Below are 7023 nucleotides of genomic sequence, written 5' to 3'. Positions count from 1 at the left end.
AATCCTACGACCAGGAACTATTTATGTTTATAGTTATCATCTTTTAGGTCTCATTATTATGATCTCATCATAATCCATAAAAAAGCTTTACTCTAAACTGTGGTATATCTTATTTAAACATTTTAATAGATAGAGCCCGCAATAAAAACAAAACAAGCCTTTTATTAATATCAATGAAATCAAAACATATCACATAAAAGTTATTCTTAAATCCTCATACATGATTGGACTTAGGACATATCTCTTTCACATAGTTGGCCAGAGAATCGATTTTCATAGCTATCGCCTTTAGCTGAGCAGTGATAGTCGTAGCTGTATCCACCTCAAGAACTCTTGCTACCTTGCCATGTGACATTCTCTAGGTTGGGTTCTGATATTCATTCGCAGCCATCATCTCGATCAGTTCATAAGCTTCCTCATAGCTTTTAGCCCATAGAGCTCCACCTGATGCTGCATCGGGCATAGGTCTCGAATGTGGTCCCAACTCATTATAGAAGTAATTTATCATCATTCAGTCGGGCATTCCATGATGCAGATACTTTCTCAACATCTCCTTATAATGCTCCCAAGCTTCACATAAAGATTCCCCTGATTGCTGCACAAACTGAGTAAGAGCATTCCTGATTGAAGCTGTCTTTGCCATAGGGAAGAATTTAGTGAGAAATTTTTGAGCAAGATCTTCCCAAGTAGCAATCGAACCAGCTGGTAGAGAGTGTATGTAATATCCCGTATTTTTAGAATTATTATAATTACTATTTGAATATATATATATATGTGCTTTTATGATTTGGAAGGAATAAAATGGTGGATATTTTATTCCTATTTGACGAGTTGGTGTTATTAAATGGTAAGGTGCTAATTGTTAAGTGTTATATCGATCCTTGTTAATTTCTAAATATATTTACTTAAATGTATTATTTTCAAAAGTTTATTTGAAAATCAATCATTTTATTGATATCGGTAAATTGAGTTCGTTTAGTAATATTAGGGATTTGATGGATATTCTGTCTGTTATGTGTTGTATGTAATATTAATTGTGTGGGACTCAGTTGCGTTTGAGGATTATTTGTATTATTAATTACTGAGTCGTATCGTTTTGTTTTTGTCTTTAAAAAGTGATTTTATTGAAAATTTAATTTCATAAATATTTAAATTATCTTTAAAATTATTTTTATGACTTTATAATTACAATAAATATTTTTGGGATTTTATAAAATTTAGAAATCAATATTTCATCAATTATTTAGCCCTGTATGATTTTCTGATTTCATTTATTTATAAAATCTGTATTTAATTCTAGAATCCTTCAAAAATTACGAAACTCATATTTATTCAAGTTTGGAATATTCTGAGAATTTTAAAATTATTTTGGGAATTCTTAGGATTAATTTTACCCGCGCGTTGAATCTTTTAATTGCTAAAAGCGGGTATAAATTGCGTTTCAAAATTTGTTTTAAAATTACGAAATTTATGTTTTTATAAACTTCGGGATATTTGTAATATTTTAAGACTATTTTCGTGATTTTCTGAATTTGTTTCAAGTGCAACTCGGTTCGTTAATTGTAAAATACGGGTATAGCGCGCAAGTTAAAAATACTTTAAAAATTATGAAAATTTTATTCTTATTACTTTTAATTATTATGAGAATTTTAAAATTATTTCAGAAATTTTCCAGATTAAATTCACCTGCACGTTTGTTCGTTAAATCGTTAAATGCAGGTATGAGTTGCGATTCAAAAATATTTTAAAAATTATGAAATTTTTATTTTAGTAGTTTTTAATTATTCTGAGAATTTCAGAATTATTTTGGTAATTTTTCAAAATTTATTTGCCCGCAGATTTGTTCGTTAAATCATAAATCACGGAACATAATCGAGCTCAAAAGAGAGTACGTGTCAATTTCTGGACACGTGTTTTGTTTATATTTCTGTTTAGATGCGTGGCAGTTAAAAAAAATAAAAAAATAGAAACAGATAACAAGACCACCGCCTCAGCTTTGCTCACTCCTCTCTCTCCCCTGTTGCCCCCTTGTGCCACCCACTTCCTTTATTTCTTTTACCCGTACAAATCTTCACTTCCTTCTTTTTTTGTTTTGTTTTCCCCACTGTCCCAAATCCCTCCCTCTTCTCGTCTCGCTCTCTCCTCTCTCCCTGTAATATTTAATACTTTTAACTTTCAAAAATTCATATCTTCTCAACCGTATATCCAAATTTTAATTATTATATATATAAACGATCAGCGCTTCGATACCTACGCATAGGTATATATATTGCGAGGTTTTGAGGAGATAATTTGCGGGGCATATTTCCGTTATATTTCCGTTTTAATTTATTTTTGGGACATTAAAAAGGAGTATGACGGTGTTGATTACTCCACATGGCATCTCAGCGTGTATATGTCTATGGCTATTAATTTCGGATTTTTATGGAGATATTTTCCGGACATCATATATTCTCCTCGGGGTGACCAGAATTTATTTTGGGTAAGGATTCCGAGTTTCCGCTTTTATATATTATAGCATGTCAGTGTTTATATATTTATTTCGTAATTTTTAGAAGTGGTTGTAGAAGTCATATTTTGACCGTGTTATTCATTTCTGGAGTGTTTATACGCGTAAATATAAATTATTGTGTTGATTGTTGTTGGTGGTGTCGATATGATATCGACTGGCAGTCCGAGAAATAGAGGAGGTGTTGTCCGATTACCAAGAAAATATTATTTTTAGTTCTGAAGATTATTATTTTTATTATTATTCGAAAATAAATCCAAATTATTTAATTAATGAATTTTAATTGATTATTTAATTAGAGTTAATTATTTCTTATGATTTAAAATTTTCGAAAAATAGTTTCGAGCTTTAATAATATTTTAAAGCTCGATAAATATTATTAAATGATTTATTCTTATTTTATTTGTATTAAATAAACTGTTCATCCTTTTATTACGAAACGAACGCGTATAGACTCAGAAAAATATTTTGCTTTCTTTAAAAATACTTTCTAGACTTAAATTCTTTTGTTTCGGGGACTCGATTGTTTTTGCAAATCATTCTGAATTGTTTATTGATCAATAAATCATATTTTGACTCGCTTTAAATTCTTAAAGTACCGAGTCAAGTCTTTTAGCGAATCGAGTCATGTGTGATATGAATTATCTGATACATGAGTTATGTGCTTATGTGCTATATGAATTATGTGTGTATGTGGATCAAGGGTCCTGTGTTTATCTGTTATATTTATGTGTGGGCTATCGTATAGGTAGACGATAGGGTTTTGACGCGCAGTTCGTCGAGTAATTATCGTTTAGACAATTAAAGTTGTATCTTTTAATTATAGATGCGGATCATTCGAGTTGATCAGGATAAGACATTGGATAAAGAATGAGATGGAATAGTATTGGGTATCTGACTTCTAGCAATAGCAGGAGCAGCATATCAGTAAAGTGTTGAACTTAAAGGCGGTGATGTTTTGAGACAGAATGTCAGAATAGATGCGTCTTTACGAGTGTGACTAACTACTAAAACCCAAAGGCAAGTATCCCTATCATCACTTATTGCCCAAGTGATATTTATTTTGAATCTTATCATGCAAGTATTGCTTTCCCTATTCTCAGTTCAGAATAGATAAATGTTTTACATATCGCTGAATTAAATAATTCTGTTTGTGCAAATGCTCATCTGCTATTCTATATTCAGAATAGGCAAGTGTTTTTACTTATCCAATTATCGGATTTATAAATGTTTTGGATTTTGAGAAAAGTGATTTGGTTGCGAATATTCCTACCCAAGAATTGGGGGAATAAAATTATTCGGGTGTCGAATATTATGACCCCTTTTTTAATAAAATGTTTTAAGATTGGATGGTTACTGGTTGCGTATGAGGCCGAGGCATCGGTCCAGCGTGAGCTATTATACGGAAGTGTAATATCTTACAAGGCTTGTTATGCCTTTTCTGGCGCCCTATAGGTACCGTATGTCTTCGGGATACTGGTAGTACCTATATTTACGGTATGGCTGCGGGATACCGGTGTTGTTTCGTGACTGATCATCAGGAACAGCATAGTGCATAATTGGTTCCAATCTAAATAGATATCTAAAATTCTTTATTGTTTTGATAATCATAGCATAAATGATTTATCAACTGTTTCTGTTTTGGAATAATGGTGAAATGCAGTTTTGATTCAGATTCTGAATTATGCTGATACTTACGTTGTTGTTAAATATCAAAGGTGGTATTAGTATAGATGATTAATGTTGACTTCAGTATGGGTGTTGTGAGCATCAAAGTTCGTATTGATATCTAATTTGACATGACAGCAAAATAAGTATTAATTTGAAGAGTTCGGTTTTGAATAAAGTTTATGATTCAATCCATAACCATTGTTTCATGTTATTGTGGTTTACGATATTTCCGTAAACAGTGTTTTACGAGTTTTATTCTCGTCAAGATTCAAAGTATTGCTGAAGCATTTCGCTCAAAAATATCAAAATGGTTGTGAATACAATTAAGGAATCAATTATGGGGTTCCTCAACTAAAATTTTATGATTCAGCAACTATGATTTTAAATGTTCTGCTCCAATGCAGATGTCGGTTTTATATCAAAATGACCCTATATATGTCATAATGATCTTGCTGAGCATTTCTTTCGCTCATACTTGCTTGTTTTTAAATTTAACCTCCAGTGAGGATTAGCTTGCACTGTTTAGCTGCATAATTTGAGGAAGCAAAGAAGAAGCTTTTCGAAGGTGGTTGGTCCAGGGTTTGCGGACTAGTGTAAGTTTTATTATGTAAAGTTGTTTATATTATATTATATTATAATTGTGTATAGTATTTGGGCCTAGTATACTTCTTTTCGAAGTTATACTAGCGGGTTAAGTTTTAAGGTTGAGAATTATTAAAAGAGTTTTAAAAGAAAGTGAAAAATTTATTTGTGGAATTTGGAATTCTTGTTTCTAGAACTGTAACCTTAAAAGATCTTGGAGTAGTTTGGGGTCATTTATGATAATTATCTTCCGCTGGCATTTATTTATTGATTTAACAGGTTAATTTGGATTGAAGTTTTATAGTGATGACCAAATCCTCTGACCCCGGATTTGGGGGTGTTACAGTGTAACCTACCCTTAGCCTTATCCCTTAGAGAGAATGAGAAAAGCCTCAATTTCACAGCATCTTCAGAGACATTGTTGAACTTGAAAGTGTCACAGATCTCAATGAAGTCCCTAATATGCATATTAGGATCTTCTGTTGGAGCACCCCCAAATTGAACTGAGTTCTGGACCATCTGGATCGTGCCAGGCTTGATCTCGAAGGTATTAGCCGTGATGGTTGTCCTGACAATGCTCGATTGAATGTCCATGATCTTTGGTTGATAATAGTCTTTCAACGCTTTTGTTATTGCTACCGGATATCCCATTGTAATGATTACTTCTTCTTCTTCTTCATTTTCGTCTTCAACTATATCAACTTCTTCAAGAACTTCTTTTTCCACTTCTTCAATAGTTTCCTTAAAAGATTGAGAACATGTTAGCATACACGCTCTCTCGAGTACCTGAAACACAAACAAGTAAGCCGTGAAAGTAAAAGAATCCGAGCCAGTGAACTTTAACGACCACTGATGTCAAGCACATAAACTAAAAATTAACACCGAGTCCCCGGAAGCGGTGCCAAAAACTTGTTCATACTAAAACACACGCGAAAATACACGCAAGCGTACGTGATCACAAGTTGTATAAGATTTAAGTCGAGTTCGTTCCCACAGACACTGGTTTAGGTTAAGCTTAGATTATGCACTTATGCAATAATGTATGATTATCTTTCACAGCTAAGACAAGTAAAAATTTTGAGTTGATTAACTATCTAAGAGATTATACTAGCATGCATTAACTAGGAGATTAAAACTGATTTACTTATATGAGAATAAAACATGGGATTCTAACTTCATTAAATACTTCTTTCATAGTTTATGTCTTTATCATTAGCATGTGATGGTGATGACAACCAATCAGATAACACGAAATTAGTATACGCCAACTTTCTTTGTACGTATACCCTACTACTAAGCATCCATAATTAAGATAGAAGATGGCAAATACCAATTATGCTTAGACCCTATATGACTATTAGATTTAAAAATATAACGGTTGAAGAGCAAGTTATCTATCTTGATTACATAGGGTGAATAAGATAGTTAAAATTACCAACGAATCATGCATGTCAATTCATACATAAACTTATGCTAGCATGGAAAATTCTAAACCTCTATATTCACTATCGCTTCAATAGAGATTAATAAACAATCTTAGATGTTAGCTAAGCATCAAAGCCGAATAAGCACAACCAAACTAGGAAATCATAAATCACCACACACTAAAGATTAAGAATAATTAACTATTGAAATCCATAAATAAATCCGCTATAACCCTATGACAATGATTAGTTCATAATCGAACTCATCGTCATCATGGGTTCCAATGAAAACATGATTATAAATAATATAAGAGTACTAGGGTTCAAGGACAAATTGAAAACAAGCATCAAAGTATCAACTATATTGAAGAATACAAAAGTCTTCTTCTCCATAGTCGTCTTATGCTCTCTAGGTCTTCATATTGCTCTCCATTGGCTCTTTTTTTTTAATAAAAATGAATTATTATGGGTATATATATGATTTTGGTGGACCTGGGCTTTCAAAATCTCCAATTTCAACACAAAATAGAATTACTTTCTACATCTCTGGCGCGGCTGCCCCGCTTGCTGCGCGGGTGCGCCGCCTTCCTGTACTTCGACTTCAATTCTTGTTTTGGTTGCAGTTTAAGTTTCGTTCGTCAGAATTCGATGATTCAATAGTCCACACAAAGCTATTGAGATTCTCTAAAAATTGAGAATGGTCTTGACTTCATAACCTGACCTCTTTTCATTATATTGCCTAAAAAGCTCATTTATTCATCCAACTAATGCATGTAATGCAATAACAGAAAAATACATCAAAAATACCAATAACTTGAGTCCAAAACACCAACTTAA

At 32.5% G+C, this 7023-nt stretch overlaps 1 non-coding gene across 1 annotated transcript; it reads left to right on the top strand.

Moving 5' to 3' along the window:
- Window positions 1–521: 521 nt before the first annotated feature.
- LOC141709279 (small nucleolar RNA R71) lies at window positions 522–626 on the top strand. The gene has a single exon (XR_012569865.1). It is a non-coding gene; the product is annotated as a small nucleolar RNA R71 (small nucleolar RNA).
- The last annotated feature ends 6397 nt before the right edge of the window (window positions 627–7023 follow it).

The sequence above is a fragment of the Apium graveolens genome, chromosome 2 (genome assembly GCF_009905375.1).
Source record: "Apium graveolens cultivar Ventura chromosome 2, ASM990537v1, whole genome shotgun sequence".
NCBI lineage: Eukaryota > Viridiplantae > Streptophyta > Magnoliopsida > Apiales > Apiaceae > Apium > Apium graveolens.
The sequence above is the reverse complement of the archived record's forward strand: the minus strand, read 5'-3'. Positions and strand labels throughout refer to the sequence as shown.